We start from the raw sequence: 18,836 nt of genomic DNA, 5'->3' as shown, positions 1-18,836 counted from the left end.
TGGTTAGCCACATCATTAAATCCACCTTCCTAATATTGTGTAGGCCTGATATATGGACTGAAACATTGACGATTGTACAAGTGTGCTTTAACACAATAAAGAGTATTGACACTTATTACGAAGCCCTCTGGAGTGATATCATTTTGATATATAAATTTTGACAGAGATTGGTGTTAAATGAAAAATGTCAAAGTGCCTGTATAATCTGTGTTAAATTGTTTTTGTCATCTTTTTCAAAGTATAAAAAAGGTAAGTGTACAGTGTGCAATGCGCGTCTACATTGCAGACATCACTTCGATATAGATGTATAAAATGAGAACATTACATTGCGAGGTAAGCAGTTCACAGCATGTGAAAACATGATGTTCACAGACAAAGATATTAAGCCAGCATTATTAACAAACACATTCATGCAGTTTCAGTGCATAGTAAAACAAGGCCTATGTAGTCGAGAAAAGAAAACCTCCATTAACTGCAGGAGGATAATTTTGTACAGAAGTGTGTTATATTTGAGCATGCTAGGCTTAACGTGCGTATATCATGGCTAGTTGCACTGAGGGTATGAGTATATAGCAGTACATTGTTGTGAAAGATGGCTGTTATGTTTAGGGTGTAGCTTGCACGTTATCAACTGTGTATTTATATCAGCAGCTCCACCACTAGTTATAAATCAAGTGTGAGTTGCCCCATGAGATGAGACTAGTGAATAACATAATACATGAACGGTTAAGGTAAAGGCATGTAAGGAACTACGACAATAAACTCTTTAGGAGGTGAAATAATGACATGTTTAAACGCTTGCTACTTTACAATTAGTTAATGTGCAGAGAGCAGTTCATGTGATCAAAGGCATGGTGTGGAGGATCGGTTATAGTGGGACATGCTTGGCAGGCTGCTGTTTACTGCTTGTGCTCATCCGATCCCTTCTGGGCGCCAGGTGCAGACCCTGGGAGTCCCCGATACCTGGAACAACAAAGGCAAGTCTCTGGCTGAGTGCCGGGTTCGCGGCTTGAGGTGGTGGAAGCTTGTTTTGTCGGGTGGTCGGATCTGTTCCAGTGGTGCTTCACGTCCGGTGCGGGATTGTGGAGGCGAGTGCTTGACGTGGGGCAGGCTCTGCATTTCTGTTTGTGCCTCCGGTCCCGTCTTCGACGCCTTTTGCGTTGGTGGATTTTAATGGGGACTGCTTCGCTTAGCTGTGGTGGAGCTTGTTATGAGAAACTGCTAAGTTTGTGAATGGGTTAAGCCTTCCCCTATTTCCTCTAGTGGCTGTCTCATTGACAGCCGCTAGAGGCGCTTGCGTGATTCTCACTGTGAAAATCACAGTGAGAGCACGCAAGCGTCCATAGGAAAGCATTATGAATGCTTTCCTATGTGACTGGCTGAATGCGCGCGCAGCTCTAGCCGCGCGTGCGCATTCAGCCGACGGGGAGGAGAAGAGGAGGATCGGAGGAGGAGAGCTCTCCGCCCACCGCTGGAAAAAGGTAAGTTTTACCCCTTTTCCCCTTTCCAGAGCCCGGCGGGAGGGGGACCCTGAGGGTGGGGGCACCCTCAGGGCACTATAGTGCCAGGAAAACGAGTATGTTTTCCTGGCACTAGAGTGGTCCTTTAAGGAGTCTGTCCAGCTTAGACTCAGTATCCTGCCATGCTTTGCTGGTACCATGAGGACACGCGGCTGCTGCCATATTGGGAGAGTCGCAGATGAGTATGTCAGCCTGGGCGGCTGTGCTCTGTGGGTCCATTAGCTCCAGACAGCCTCTCAGGGGTGGACCGGGATAACCCCCACCGGTCCGAGGGGGGGGTAACGGAGCTCCTGCCGGGAAGTAGCTGCTCCTGGGCATCCCAGGATCGGGAGATCGGCCGCCTCTCCCGCCCGGTGAGCACTAGGCCACACTTGCCACACGGAGGTAAGTAAGACACTGTCGAGTTGCTGACCGCTATTAAGCATGTCGGGTCGGTCAGGTAGGAGCAACATTGCTGGGTCATCCCCTTCTGGGGTGAAATTCGCTTGTTGATAGCTGCTTAAAGTGAGATATTGAGGGAGCTCACACGAAGTGCGTCTTTCCTCCATGACAGCTAGGCCCCACCCCCTGGAAGCTGCATTCTTAGTGAGAGGAGGGACAGTGTAGCTGCTGCTGATTTAATAGGGAAATCGATAGCTAGGCTAGTGTATTCAGTGTCCACTACAGTCCTGAAGGACTCATCTGATCTCTGCTGTAAGGACAGCACCCCAAAAAACCCTTTTATGGCTAGAACATCAGTCTGCTTTTTTTTTCTGTGTAATCTAATTGCAGTTGCCAGCCTGCCAGCGTGTGTGTCAGGCTATCAGCGTATACTGTGCCCACTTGCCCAGTGCCACCACTCATATCTGGTGTCACAATAGCTTGCATTTAAAAAAAAAAAAATTTTTGACTGTGAAATAATAGCAGTCAGTTTCCTTCACACGTGTGCGTTTCAGGGCCTGCCAGGGCACAGTGTCACACCAGTGCCACTCATATCTGGTGTAACAGTAGTGTACATTTAAAAAAAAAAATACAGGGGGCTTGTTGTCACCTTTCGGGGACCCTTGTTGTTGTACGTGGCTGGGTGGAGGAAGAGACCTTCAATGACATCAGTGAGGACAAGGAACGGAACATGGCTAGCTTGGTATCAAACCTTGTGCAAAGTTTGTGGTTGTGCAAATGGACTTTTGCGGTTGTTTGCGGTGCGTTAAACGGGGAGTTTGGTCTGTCACTGTGAAGCGGGCGTAACCCTTACACTACCTGATCGATACAACATCATACCTGATGTTTTAAAGCACGTTATTCCAAACAATTTAGGAATGTTAGGTGATTTATGCCCTTTATGGATTAAAACCAGACTCTGCATCAACTATGTAATTTTCCATGGGAGTTTTGCCATGGATCCCCCTCCGGCATGCCACAGTCCAGGTGTTAGTCCCCTTGAAACAACTTTTCCATCACTATTGTGGCCAGAAAGAGTCCCTGTGGGTTTTAAAATTCGCCTGCCTATTGAAGTCTATGGCGGTTCGCCCGTTCGCGAACATTTGCGGAAATTCTCGTTCGCCGTTTGCGAACGGAAAATGTTATGTTTGCGACATCTCTATCAGTAATATATGCCATAGATTGTCGTCACCTTAAACAAACATTTACTAACAAAGTAAGTAATAAAGAGATTTGAGTCACTTCAGGGAAGACTGTATTAAAGCAATCTGTGTTGCCCAGCATGGTGAGAAAAGGGAAAAAAACAAAACAGACAAACATTGCATCCGTAAAATCACTTCAGCAAAGAAATACAGGGCACATATGTGTGAAGAAACAGGCTGTTTGTAGCTCAAGGGCACTGACCCCCATCTATGGGCCAGTGATGTGTACTCAAGGGTACTGACCCCCATCTGTGACTCCCTAGTAAATCCAGGGCTTCCGGTTTGGAACTCCAGGATACTTTGGGCACTCAGTGGCTGAAGAAGTCGATAGGGATCCCCCCAGCTAGAGTCCATGAGCCATTTACCTCCTGCACCTCCCCAGCACTTCTGAAGCCACCATGAAGCGCTTGTCTCCATATGTCTCTCCAGGCCCTGATGCACACCCCCCACAGCCACTGGTACACCGGGTGCACAATCTGCTCCTACAGGACTCGCAGCATGAAGGACAAGTTCACCTGGCCCCCCTCCAGACCCAGAGGCAGGGGCTCGAACTTTCCTGGCGGGTAGTCAGCAGGACAGCAACCCCCAGAAGTCTACAAACAGCCTGTAGCAGCTTCTTGCAGTTTAAGGCACTTACAGGCGTTCCAGTATCAGGCCTCCAACAGGGTGTAATCTACCAGTTTAAGGCACTTACAGGCGTTCCAGTATCAGGCCTCCAACAGGGTGTAATCTTCCTCCTCCATGGCCAAAGCATTGACTCATAGGCCGGGATGACCCCCACTGGCCAAAGGGGAGGGAGGTGGGGCCAGACCCCACATCTCTCCATGTGTCAGGCCATGCAGCAAAAAAGAGAGAAAAAAATGCAGTATTTCAGAGACCCGAAGTCAGAGTCCCCTAAGATGGCCGACGCTCCGCTTGGCAGCCCAGCCTTTTCCCCCTGCCCCCGCCTGTATATTCTGCAACATTCATTTTTTAAAAAAAAAACATACTCTTTTAATCTCTTACTCTCAGTAATTTTGGACTTGGTATGGTATTGCTATCCTTACAAATAGTGAAAACTGTATAATAAAACAAAAATGAAATCAGAATCACATGAAGTATATCTAAAATAAACAGAACATATATTAGAATGTGTTTTCTATAGGTGCACATGTTGTGTACAGGTTAATAAAGACAGAGCAGTGAAATAAATGTGTTTTTATGTTTTTGTGTGTATATTTTTGTAGCGGAGCCCTAGTCCTAGCAGGGACTTTCTCTCCACTGGATCACCCAAGAGTAAAACCAGGAACAAGAAAACACCAAGTAGATATCCCACCTCCACCCCAGCAACTGAACGACACACAGTTCTAGGAGTACAACTGGTTTTATTCCTGCCACACATGACTTTTATACATTGCCCCTAGCATGGGGTTTCTTAGTCACAATTACAGGGCTCTTCTTCTCAAGATCCTCTGTGCCTGAGAGCTAATTGTGTGAGAAAAAAACTATAACTTAATTATCTCTCAGTAACAGAAAAATATACAATATTTTAAAACATCCAAAAATCAATTTTAATAACTTCAGAACCCCACGAAAGTCTGAGATCTGAGAGCACACTTTGCCAAAATATCACTCAGTTCCCTTCAGTTGTTCGGGAATGCCATTCGTTTCCCGTGAGTTTGCAGGGTCGCGTATCTGAAAATAGTTCCACACCATCGACGACCGTGTACCGCAGCCCTTGTTTGGCGGACAAAATGGCCGCCAATTGATTGAACATGTGGGTTCGGTTATACGAACGGCGGCCACACCGGGAAAGCACTTGAACTAATGACAAATTTGTGGTTAACAGCCAGAGGTGGACAGTGATTATGAAGGTGCGAACAAGGGGCCACACAGCGAGACGGTTCGGTAAACGAACGGGGCATACGACAGACGAACAAAATGGAATAAAAGTATATTTCAGTTCTCCATTCCGCTATAATTTTATTCATACTTAATAATACATTATATATACTAATATATGGCGTAATAAATCCTAAGATACTGTATATTTACACCGACAAGTGAAGCTGGGCCTTTGTTACATCACCACAATATTGCCAACATTTTGGTCTACTTATGTGGACTGAAATGTTGCCAAACCTGCAAATTTGATAGGTTCGTTGTCAGTTTGTTTTAGTAATAGAATTTCAGGTATTCATTTTCATGGTTTTGTATGAGATGTTTTTCAGGTGAGATTCATGTGATTTTTACATTATAAATTCAGAAACTGTGAAAATTAATGAAACTCTTTGAAAACTTGTTATTAATCAAAGTCTAAAAGATCTCAACATCCATTGTGTATTATAAACAAAGAATAATGAAAAATAAAATAGTCAAATAGTCCCTTTTTAGATTCTCCTGGCATTTTATCCTGATGGCCTGAGAGGTAATTTCTCAATTAACGTCTAAAAAGTATTTAAAACATCACAATTTGTTCACACAGTGCCAAAACAAACCAATATATAATTGTCTGATTTAACTGGCAAGATTTACAATAACATTCTTGGTGCCACTTCCAGTAACGCTGTGTGTTTTACTTGTTGGCAGTTCTATTGCTTTTATAGTGTAAATAATGGTGATTTGAATGATATTTTGCTAGGAAACAGGACTCTGCATAGACAAACCCTACCAGGAGAGGTCTGAATGTTATCGAGTGTGAACACGTTATCACAATATTTTAATTTCCAAATTCCATATAACCACTGACAAACATGCCACAATTTATAGAATTTAGCCAAACATTGAATCCAACATAGGAGAATTTCTAAATAGTCTGTTCATTATGATGATGGAAATCTTTAAGATTTTTTTATTTTCTATAAATAAATTAACAGAAGGGCCACTTCAAACACCATTTCAGGGGAAACTTCATTCTGTAAAACAGCCATATTGGAGACTTTTATCTTTTATCACCCTCCTGATTCCAGCGCCAATGTCCTCCGGTGCTGGATCAAGCTCTTCCTCCTCTGACATAAGCAGATGGTGGGGACCTAATGCACATGCGTGACGAGCACAGTGTACGCATCAGCCCTTTTCTATAGGAAAGCATTGCAGGGCATGAGGATGTCCAGTGTCATTTCATGGAGTCAAACTCCGTGAAATTACAGGAAGCACCTCTAGTGGCTGTCACTAGTACACTAGCAGACAGCCATTAGAGGCAGTCTTAAGACTGCAATGTAAGCATTGCAGTATCTTAAAATCTGCAAGGTTTTACATTCTAGGACTAAGGGTGACAGTGACAATGCACCCAGACCACCTAAATGAGATGAAGTGGTCTGGGTGCCTATAGTGTCTCTTTAATAAGATAATAATGTAGTACACTTGGGGTAATTCAGTGAACAGTGGATAAACCCTACAGGATAAAGTAATATAAACTGTGAAAAACTTATCCTGCTGGTATATGTTTGTCTGGGATATTTTAGTTGCACCGCAGGAGGGGAGCACAGAGCAAAGCACTTTGTTTGTTTCCCTCCACCCAGTCTGACAGGAAGCCCGAGAAGGGAGCACAGAACTATTTCCTGTCAGTCAGGGTAGAGGGAAAGAAGCTCCTCTACCGCGGTCCGCGGCTCACCACACTACATTAAGGAATGAGGTAAGCTGGCACGGGGGGAACAGGGGCAGCCTGTGGCAGCTCACTGTTCGGGCATTTATTAACTAGTGGGGGGCACATAGTGTCCCCTCCGAGCCCCCACCCGTGGGGGACATACCTATTGTCCTCCTCCCTGGCCCCCACCCATGAGCGGCGGGTGGGGGCCATAAATGAAAATGGTGGGGGGCCCTATTGTCCTTCCCCCAGCCCACACCCATGAGCGGCGTGTGTGGGCCTTAAACAAAAATGGGGAGGACCTCTTGACCCCCTTCGGCTCCCACCCATGAGCAGCGGGTGGGGGCACTAATTGAAAATGGGGGGAATCTATTGTCCTCCCCCGGCCTCACCCATGAGCGGCAGGTGGGGGCCCTAAATGAAAACGGGGGAGAACCAATTGTCCTCACCCTGGCCCCCACCCTTGAGAGGCGGGTGGGGGCCCTAATTGAAAATGGGGGGACATGTATTGTTCTCCCCCCGGCCCCCACCAATGAGCTATACCAGTTAGCTATTTAGGGGTTATCCCCCAATTTTTTCTACCACTACCCGGTCTCATACCCTTATTTAGGCTCTGTGTTTTTTTCTTTTTTGTTAGTAATCTATTGTTTTCATTATACAAATGAGTTGTTGAAAAAGATGCCGAAATACGGAACGCACAACCGCAAGGAATGATGGGAGTTGTAGTTCCGTATAACCGGAAGTGACATATCCAGAAAAACCATATGAAATTGCTTTAGATTGAAAAAAAATTCAAATTTAACAGTGATATCTGTATAATAGATGTCTCTCTCCCTCTACCATTGTACCTTTTTATTATACAAATTGCCAATGCTGACAAATATGCTGAAATACGGAACTCATAGCCGCAAAGAATGATGGGCTTTGTAGTTGCGTATAACCAGAAGTGACGCATCGGCACTGCAATGATATTAACTGAAACAGCTGATGAAAGGAGAGTGGACAGACGAACAAACCACGAGGATTGGAGGAACAGCGAGGAAGGAGGAGACAAGCCACCATGTAAATGGCAGAACCCGGAAGCAACACTATGACTGATTGAAAAAGCCTAAGAATATAGGAGAAACACGTCTCGGAGGATCCAACTACTTGGACATTTCTTGTAGTATTGATTTTACTTATTTTTTATTATTGTATTTGTTTTTTTATCACTTTTTTTTACTAATAAATCAGCATCTTTGGGAATTTAAAGAAAACTGATCCTGTTCCAGTGTTGCCGGGTACCTAAGGGAGGCTGTCACCCTCAATTGACACACACGTTTCTATACTGTTTCTATACAGTTTGGAAGGCTCTATGCCAGGTGAGCACATTTTATACTATTTGTATCACAGTTAATGTGCCCAACTGTCTACACTTAGTGCATATATCCCCACCTTTCTTCTCTTTTGACAATACGGAGAAAAGTGCCATCCCTCCAGAGGATTCAAAGGGGTTGTATGCTACCTAAATGCATACCTGCTGAAAAGTTTGGAGCCTATCCCTAAAGCCATTCACTCTCTCTATTCACCATTTGTTATACCAACAATCTTGCACTATATATTGTTTATTTCTCGCCTTCTCTATATATGCTTGAACCGAACCACCCCAAAATAATTTTCCAAAGGGTGAGTTCAAATAACAATATACAGCGCTGCACTAAACAATCACTGGAAGGTTTTTTTTTTTTATCTCTATACCTAAACTTTGTGCATATTTTTTACATTCTGACTAGTGGGTGGTTTATGAGCACCCACACAGTGTTCTAGCTGCTATACCACATATTACTTCACCTTAAGCGCTTATATCTCACACATTTGTTTAGTATATTTATTTAGCTTTATTGTCTTCCCCCTCACTATTTTTAGGGTAAAGGGGGAAGGTAGGGCTTTATTTATTTTTGTTTGGGTGGGGTGGTGACTAGGGGCTTGGGGACCCTAGTCACCTGGGAGTAGAAGAGGGGGGGGGGTATTTTTCATTTAGGTCCCCTCCCTATTGAATTTTAGGGCCCCCATCCGCTGCGCATGGGTAAGCGCCGGGGGGACCCTATGTCCCCTGTTTAGTTGCATAGCCCACACTCGCGAGACAAGGGTGAGGTTTACGGGGGGACACTATGTCCTCTCCGCTAGTCAATAGATGCCCCACCATGGGGCCATTTGTTGAAAAGGGTGGGGGGGCTTCCTAAAAAGTTTTTTTTCACAGGCTCTTCACTATTTAGCATACACGCCCCTACACACGATATAGCAGAAGGGAGATTTAAAACGAATCTTTACTAAGTATTTCAGCCTTTTAGTAGATAGCTCCCCAATACCGTGGGAATTAGGGAGCTATCTACTTGCAGCACGAATAGGATCACAGTTTCATTTATTTGAATGAAATTCCGATCCGAACAAAAAGTCCCGAATTGCGTCCAAACACAAATGGGCAAAATGTTCTCATTCTATTAGGGCTATGTTCGTAGTTTTGCCAGCATTCGGGAATACTGAAAAGAGGCATCGCAAGATCACGGAGGAAAGATGAGAATTGTGGGAAATTGCTTTGACCGCAGGAAACAGAGCATACTTTGTTCCTCCGCTGGTCATAGCTGGTAAGGCGTAGGAAAAATACATAAGACAAATAGTCCCTACTTTGTCTTATGTTTTAAAGAAAACTATAGTAGAGAGGAAGAAATGAAGAACAGATCCTGAGCGAGGGAGAAAAGATGAAGCAATTGGGGAAAGGTACGTTTTGTGTGACAGTGCCGCTTTAAAAACTCATCTACATATGGTTTTGTGGATGCAACACATGAAACAGAATTAAATAGCTATTTCTGCAGATAGTGAGAAACCATTTAAAGGGAAACTGTAATTTCCCAGGATATTTTAAAGTAGTGCTCCAAGCACCATATCATCTAAATTAGTTGTTATGGTGTCTGGAGTGCCCTGGCACTCCCTTCCCCTTTGTAAGGAGTCAAATAATTTTTGAACTGCTTGACTACTTACCTGGTGTCCATTAAATGCAGGCCTGTGCCTCCACTACCATCGGAGAAGGACGTTTCTAAGAAGTAAACTTCAATTAGCTCACCAGAGCTAAGTCCTTTAATGCAATGCTCATTGTCTACAAGCACTTAATATGTTGGCATTAAGCTTCGACATGCTCTTCCATTTTAGACTCATTTTATATTTCTTATCACAAGTTATAGAACTTACAAACATATCATTTCCTGGCTAACCATGAAAGTATTAAATGTAAAAAATATATAGTTTAATGGAATTGCTTTGTTCCAATTATTTAATACATTTGTGAAAAAACAAGTCTGTTTTGTTTTCAGATTATTTTGTTGTAATTTCATCACAGCTTAATATCTTGAATTCTTAAAAAAATAAATAAATGAATAATGTTTATCAAAACACTGGATATTCGAAGTAAAGATTTCTCTCTGGTAAGAACTATGGTGTTGGCTGTTTATTTGTAATATCGAGTAGAATACCTTAGTAGTGCTAGTCATATATTTATCTGGACAAGGGGATAAAGATATATGTTAGTTCTTGGAAGAGGTGACACAGGGATATTACATTCAATATTAATACACAACGCAGAGTGGATTTCTCTCAAAAGGATAACAATTGGAAGTATTGGTGGTGAGAGAAGGATTATACAACAACAGCTAGCACAATTAAAGGAACACCATAGTCACCTAAATTACTTTAGCTAAATAAAGCAGTTTTAGTGTATAGATAATTCCCTTGCAATTTCACTGCTCAATTCACTGTCATTTAGGAGTTAAATCACTTTGTTTCTGTTAATGCAGCCCTAGCCACACCTCCCCTGGCTATGATTGACAGAGCCTGCATGAAAAAAAACTGGTTTCACTTTCAAACAGATGTAATTTACCTGAAATAATTGTATCTCAATCTCTAAATTGAACTTTAATCACATACAGGAGGCTCTTGCAGGGTCTAGCAAGCTATTAACATAGCAGGGGATAAGAAAATCTTAATTAAACAGAACTTGCAATAAAGAAAGCCTAAATAGGGCTCTCTTTACAGGAAGTGTTTATGGCAGGCGGTGCAAGTCACATGCAGGGAGGTGTGACTAGGGTTCATAAACAAAGGGATTTAACTCCTAAATGGCAGAGGATTGAGCAGTGAGGCTGCAGGGGCATGTTCTATACACCAAAACTGCTTCATTAAGCTAAAGTTGTTCAGGTGACTATAGTGTCCCTTTAACAAGGATAACAATATCCAGGAATTCCTTGGAATTAAATTGCATGTATTTACTTTTTTTATTTATTGTTTTATTCATTTGCAGAAATATTAGAGTTTGATGTGCTGAACATTGCACAAATTAATTCCAAGAGGTCCACAAATAAATGTATAATTGAAATCAGCGTATCATTTTCACACATTGTAGATAAGAAACTAAAATGAAAGAAAAAACTCATGCTGCTTTGTATTGGTGAGCACTTGCGTTTTTCCCACATAACAACACATGTCGGAAATATAATTATTTTGTTACGCTTAACAATTCAAGATATTTGTAATTGTTTTTTTTCTATTAGAAATTTGTTTTAGTAGACATTTAAATAAGGTGAGAACAATCTGGAGACCGTTACAGTGAAACCAAAACAAGTCAATATATAATTTCAACGGTTAACTATATTTACACACAAATTAATTAATTATAAAATTGAGTATACAGGTTCAACATATTTAATCTTTATGTATGTTTGAGGTAGAATATCTTGTAATAGTATTTGCAGTTTGCACACCTCTAAAAATAATTAAAGGATCACTATAGGGTCAGGAACACAAACATGTATTCCTGACCCTATAGTGTTAACACCACCATCTAGCCCCCCTGGGCCCCTCATGCCTCCAGAAATATAGTAAAAATCTTACTGTATTCAAGCCTGAAGCTGTAAATCTGCATGCTGATAAACAAGCAGTCTGCTGACATGTGGTAGCCTGATACAATCACAGTGCTTCCCCATAGGATTGGCTGAGACTGACAAAGAGGCAGATCAGGGGCAGAGCCAGCATGATTCAAACACAGCCCTGGCCAATCAGCATCTCCTCATAGAGATGAATTAAATCAATGAATCTCTATGAGGAAAGTTCAGTGTCTGCATGCAGAGGGAGGAGATACTACAGGGTTCCCTCTGAGTGACTGCAACTGGAGGTGTTCCTAGCTTTCAATGTAAACACTGTATTTTCTCAGAAAATACAGTGTTTACACGAGAAAGGCTGCAGGGAGCTATAGTTCTCACCTGAACAACCTCATTAAGCTGAAGTTGTTCAGGTGACTATAGTGTCCCTTTAAGTTTGAATAAAATAAAACTGTCTATCTTATGTGATATACTATTTGTCAACTGGTACAATACATTGCATTCTGTTAATCTTTTCTATCATAATCATGTTTCACTTCTGTTTTACACTACAAAATGCTATATGAGTTATGGTGCCAGGGTTACCCTGTGGGAAGCACTAAAACCACTTACGGACAGTTTGACACTTACCTGGTTTTCTTTGGTGACTGCAGTCTTTTTGATCTGCACTGATCTACTAAAGCAGAAGTTCTTATTCCACTTTAGCAATATTAAATTTGTGCAAATGTAGACATTATTTGTTGGTTGAGCATATCAGCTGTTGCTCTCTGCTAACGAATAATGTTGCACAAATTGATATTGCTACTACAGAAATTTAAAAATCTATGTTAGCATATCAGTACAAACTAGAAGTAAACAGTAAGTGAAAAGTAAGTGACAAGCTGTTTACAAACCGTTAGACAGCTTGCCTTGGAATGGTGTAGGGGACTCCTGGTACCATAGCCACTACACAATTCTCTAGTGGTTATGGTGCATAGAGTATTTGTTTAATATATTCTAACAATCAGAGAGAATGGAGGGAGGGATGAAATGTTGATCAGTATACAACATGTATTTTTTTATAGGCTATTTTCTATAGGTTATAGACTTTTTTCTTTATCTATTTTGCCATCCATACTACTAACATTTATCTTTTTGTAAGTTAATATTTAGAGGGATGCTATATAAAATATTCACAATATTTCTTTCAAGAATGTGTCAAAATAATTAAAAACGCAATGCATATCATTTTACATTGCTCCCATTTGATGTGTCTCTGAAAAGTAGTGTTTAAACAAATGTGTTCTTCGACATGCTAGATATCCATATTGATTTCATAACAGAAACGTCCTCGGTAGTAACAGGTGCAACATATCCCGTACTTCTCTGATTAAAAAAGGCATAGGTTAGAGTGTGCCTTTAATTCAAAGATGCAAAGGTAAAGAATCTAAACATCCAAAAAAATTGGCTAATTTCATAATTATATTTGTGGTTTGGATAATTATAGCATAGAATGGATTTATTTCCCTGTGTGACCACATACTATGTAAAATTGTGGTTGACTATGCTATATTTTAGGGCATGTGAAATTTACAGTTGATTTCTCCTTGAATAACCTTTTTTTTGCATTTGGTGTATTGTAGGGATAATAAAAAGAGACGTGTATACCAACTCCATAACAAAAGAATCACTGAAAAGAATTACTTCCACAAAGCCCACCTACTAAATAAGCATCCAGTGCTCTTCAAGACTCCACATGCTATTAACCCAATGTTTACATTGTATCATAAGTATGCCTTTATCCCACAACATTATCTGTACATGATTTGAACCCTTACAAAATAAATTAACTTTGAAAACTATGAAATCAGGTTGGATGGTGGACTGGCCTACAGAAGAGATTGCCTGTGATGATGGTGATGCCAAAAGAGGTTTGTGTCATCCTCATAAGAATAAATGTCAGGCTGACTGATTGCCTGGCCCCATTCAGGGTTGCACTTGCACAGAGTGCTTTTGAAGTGCTATTAGCATGGGCCCAATGCTCTGAGTTTAATAAGAATTCAACGAGTGTGTGTGAAATTATGTGTTCTTGCTATGTGGACTGGTGGCATTTTCTACTGTCCCTAGATATATATGGGACAATATAGCCATATATTAATGCAAAGTATAATGGACAACGTGTCATTATGCGGTCCAAATAATTGTTTGGGGGACTTTTATGCCATATTATTCTTGTCAATCTTTGATGCTATTCCTAATCCTAGCTAACTCTAAATCTAGTAATCACTAAACCTAGCTAACTTAAAGGACCACTCTAGTGCCAGGAAAACATACTCGTTTTCCTGGCACTAGAGTGCCCTGAGGGTGCCCCCACCCTCAGGGACCCTCTCCCGCCCGGCTCTGGAAAGGGGAAAGTGTTTAAAACTTACCTTTTTCCAGCGGTGGGCGGGGAGCTCTCCTCCTCCGATCCTCCTCTTCTCCTCCCTGTGGGCTGAATGCGCACGCGCGTCAAGAGCTGCGCGCGCATTCAGCCGGTCACATAGGAAAGCATTCATAATGCTTTCCTATGGACGCTTGCGTGCTCTCACTGTGATTTTCACAGTGAGAATCACGCAAGCGCCTCTAGTGGCTGTCAATGAGACAGACACTAGAGGAAATAGGGGAAGGCTTAACCCATTCACAAACATAGCAGTTTCTCTGAAACTGCTATGTTTATGAAAAAATGGGTTAATCCTAGAAGGACCTGGCACCCAGACCACTTCATTAAGCTGAAGTGGTCTGGGTGCCTAGAGTGGTCCTTTAAGCCAATCCGAACCTTAGCTAACCCAAGCTCTCTGCCAATTAATGATAGCTAATGCCACCTGAAAAATTGTCTGAACGGTTTCTGTGCGAGCCAATCACAGTAATTACATGAAGTAGCTGTCAGAAATGGCATATAATACCTATGACCCCAAGGGTGATTAAACAGATTGAGAACCAAGCTATTGATGGACTGTATCTTTTCAGAGGCAGCCAGTTATTAACAGTTTTGTCCATGATTGGCAAGACTCATAATTTGTAGATCATTTAAACAAAAGACATCCACTGTTCATCTACTGTCATGTATTGTTTCACTGATGTGGACATAAGTGGTGCATCCACCATCATACAAGGCTTAACTGTATGATGTATCATAAGAATATGAAAGTTTTTGTCAAGTACTGTACTTTTCTTTTTCTCGATATATCCATGGCAGCACCACTACAAGGTTAGCTCTGCCCACCTGGCTGATTAGTACAGGAAATACATAAAAATAGGACATCCCGTTCTCTAGGCTCCAGTCTTGTAACATCCTCAAAGGCTAAAAAGGAAAACAGTGGGATAAAAAAAAACTGTTGCTGTCAAGGATATATCCAGGAAAAGAAAACTACAGTAAATATAATGAAATTTTCAATTCCTGGCTAATCCTGGTAGTATCACTACAGGTAATAACCATAAATAAAAAGGGGGGGGGGGGGGTGGGGGAGAGGGGGTGAGGAGGAACAAAATAAAAAACAATAAAAAAATGGCAATAGAAAAAACTATATTATGGAATAAATTAAGAGGCTAATGACAAAATATTTCTCCCTAATTGAGAAGAATTTTGTGCATGGACATCCAAGACTTGGTGCCTAATAAACATATTTGCTGATGGCCGTGTATGGCTCTGCAGATGCTTCTAAAGGAGCATTAGTCGCAGCTGCACATATTGAAGACAAGGATCTCGTAGAATGGGCTCTTAGACCAGGACTTTGATGTCTTGAGCCTGATAAGTCTTGGCAATTTCCAAGACAATCTAACGACCCCTTGAAGACTGCCTTCGATCAGTAGTGATGTCCCGAACAGTTCGCGCGATGTTCGGCCCGCCCCCTAATCGTCATCATTGAGTAAACTTTGACCCCCTACCTCACAGTCAGCAGACACATTCCAGCAAATCAGCAGCAGACCCTCCCTCCCAGACCCTCCCACCTCCATGACGAATAGGGGGCAGACCGAACATCGCGCGTGTTCACGACCGCGAACACGCTATGTTCGCCGGCGAACGGTTCCCAGCGAACTGTTCGGGACATCACTACCGATCAGTGATCTTAGGAAGACAAATAACGAGACATCTAGCAACATCCAAGATGTGTAATCGGATTGCCTCAGGATTAGACAGTGACAAATAAAAAGATGGTAAGCCAATCTCTTCATTTGGTTGAAAGTTTGAGATGACCTGAACTCTGGAATTGTCCAAAGAACAATTTTATCAGGATAGAAAATAGTAAAAGATTATTCTGCAGATAAGGAAAGAGTACAACACTCATTTCAAGTAATAACTAGTTTGATATATTGTTCTGGAGTATATAAATGTTGAGGGACACTAAGCTTATCTATAGAGGGAGAGGGTGTATTTTTCTGACCTACAGGGGCAACAGTCCTATGTGTAAGGAAATCACCTCAAATCTACTGTAACTGTATAAACCACAAAGTTATAGTAGGAGTGTGCTAATACTTTAAATATCAATAGTAACTGTAAAGGTAATTGTTAGAGATGTCCCAAATAGTTCGTTGGCGAATAGTTCCCGGCGTTAGCTTGTTCGCGTTCGCCACGGCGGGCGAACAAATGCAATGTTCGGTCCGCCCCCTATTCTTCATCATTGAGTAAACTTTGACCCTATACATCACAGTCAGCAGACACATTCCAGCCAATCTGCAGCAGACCATCCCTCCCAGAGCCTCCCAACTCCTGGACAGCATCCATTTTAGATTCATTCATTCGGAAGCTGCATTCTTTTTTTTTTTAGACAGAAACATAGAAACATAGAAACATAGAATGTGACGGCAGATAAGAACCATTCGGCCCATCTAGTCTGCCCAGTTTTCTAAATACTTTCATTAGTCCCTGGCCTTATCTTATAGTTAGGATAGCCTTATGCCTATCCCACGCATGCTTAAACTCCTTTACTGTGTTAACCTCTACCACTTCAGCTGGAAGGCTATTCCATGCATCCACTACCCTCTCAGTAAAGTAATACTTCCTGATATTATTTTTAAACCTTTGTCCCTCTAATTTAAGACTATGTCCTCTTGTTGTGGTAGTTTTTCTTCTTTTAAATATAGTCTTCTCCTTTACTGTGTTGATTCCCTTTATGTATTTAAATGTTTCTATCATATCCCCCCTGTCTCGTCTTTCCTCCATGTTATACATGTTAAGATCCTTTAACCTTTCCTGGTAAGTTTTATCCTGCAATCCATGAACCAGTTTAGTAGCCCTTCTTTGAACTCTCTCTAAGGTATCAATATCCTTCTGAAGATATGGTCTCCAGTACTGTGTACAGTACTCCAAGTGAGGTCTCACCAGTGTTCTGTACAATGGCATGAGCACTTCCCTCTTTCTACTGCTAATACCTCTCCCTATACAACCAAGCATTCTGCTAGCATTTCCTGCTGCTCTATTACATTGTCTGCCTACCTTTAAGTCATCAGAAATAATCACCCCTAAATCCCTTTCCTCAGATGTTGAGGTTAGGACTCTATCAAATATTCTGTACTCTGCCCTTGGGTTTTTACGTCCAAGATGCATTATCTTGCACTTATCCACATTAAATGTCAGTTGCCACAACTCTGACCATTTTTCTAGTTTACCTAAATCATTTTCCATTTGGCTTATCCCTCCTGGAACATCAACCCTGTTACATATCTTAGTATCATCCGCAAAAAGACACACCTTACCATCAAGACCTTCTGCAATATCACTAATAAAAATATTAAAGAGAATGGGTCCAAGTACAGATCCCTGAGGTACCCCACTGGTGACAAGCCCAAGCTTCGAATATACTCCATTGACTACAACCCTCTGTTGCCTGTCACTCAGCCACTGCCTTACCCATTCAACAATATTGGAATCCAAACTCAAAGATTGTAGTTTGTTGATAAGCCTTCTATGTGCAACAGTGTCAAAAGCCTTACTGAAATCGAGGTAAGCAATGTCTACTGCACCACCCTGATCTATAATTTTAGTTACCCAATCAAAAAAATCAATAAGATTAGTTTGGCATGATCTCCCTGAAGTAAACCCATGTTGTCTCTGATCTTGAAATCCATGTGTTTTTAGATGTTCAACAATCCTATCCTTTAACATGGTTTCCATCACTTTCCCCACTACTGAAGTTAGGCTTACTGGCCTATAGTTGCCCGACTCCTCCCTATTACCTTTCTTGTGAATGGGCACAACATTCGCTAACTTCCAATCTTCTGGGACTACTCCTGTTATCAATGATTGGTTAAATAAATCTGTTAATGGTTTTGCTAGTACACCACTAAGCTCTTTTAATAGCTTTGGGTGTATTCCATCAGGTCCCATTGACTTATTTGTCTTTACTTTTGACAGTTGAAATAGAACCTCTTCCTCTGTAAACTCACGTGTAATAAAGGACTCATTTATCCTTTTTCTTAACTGAGGTCCCTTTCCTTCATTTTCATCTGTAAATACCGAACAAAAATATTCATTGAGGCAGTCAGCTAGACCTTTATCCTCATCTACATACCTTCCTTCTTTTGTTTTTAATCTAACTAATCCTTGTTTTACTTTTCTTTTCTCATTTATGTATCTAAAAAAGGTTTTGTCCCCCTTTTTTACCGACTGTGCTATTTTCTCTTCTGTGTGTGATTTGGAAGTGTGTTATATTTGAGCATGCTAGTCTGAACGTGCGTATATCATGGCTAGTTGCACTGAGGGCATGAGTATATAGCAGTACATTGTTGTGAAAGATGGCTGTCATGTTTAGGGTGTAGCTTGCACGTTATCAACTGTGTATTTATATCAGCAGCTCTATCACTAGTTATAAATCAAGTGTGAGTTGCCCCATGAGATGAGACTAGTGAATAACATAATACATGAACGGTTAAGGTAAAGGCATGTAAGGAACTACGACAATAAACTCTTTAGGAGGTGAAATAATGACATGTTTAAACGCTTGCTACTTTACGATTAGTTAATGTGCAGAGAGCAGTTCATGTGATCAAAGGCATGGTGTGGAGGATTGGCTATAGTGGGACATGCTTGGCAGGCTGCTGTTTACTGCTTGTGCTCATCCGATCCATTCTGGGTGCCAGTTGCAGACCCTGGGAGTCACTGATACCGGGAACAACAAAGGCAAGTCTCTGGCTGAGTGCCGGGTTCGCGGCTTGAGGTGGTGGAAGCTTGTTTTGTCGGGTGGTCGGATCTGTCCCGGTGGTGCTTCAC

At 41.7% G+C, this 18,836-nt stretch overlaps 1 long non-coding RNA gene across 1 annotated transcript in view; it reads right to left on the bottom strand.

The window, feature by feature from the left end:
- Positions 1 to 16,461, bottom strand: part of LOC134600788 (uncharacterized) — a 329,656-nt gene extending 313,195 nt beyond the window's left edge. Inside the window, exon 1 of the long non-coding RNA XR_010090362.1 lies at positions 16,398 to 16,461. This is a non-coding gene — a long non-coding RNA (uncharacterized LOC134600788). The remainder of the gene's footprint in view (positions 1 to 16,397) is intronic.
- Positions 16,462 to 18,836: the final 2,375 nt, after the last annotated feature.

Source organism: Pelobates fuscus, chromosome 3 (assembly GCF_036172605.1).
Source record: "Pelobates fuscus isolate aPelFus1 chromosome 3, aPelFus1.pri, whole genome shotgun sequence".
NCBI lineage: Eukaryota > Metazoa > Chordata > Amphibia > Anura > Pelobatidae > Pelobates > Pelobates fuscus.
The sequence above is the reverse complement of the archived record's forward strand: the minus strand, read 5'-3'. Positions and strand labels throughout refer to the sequence as shown.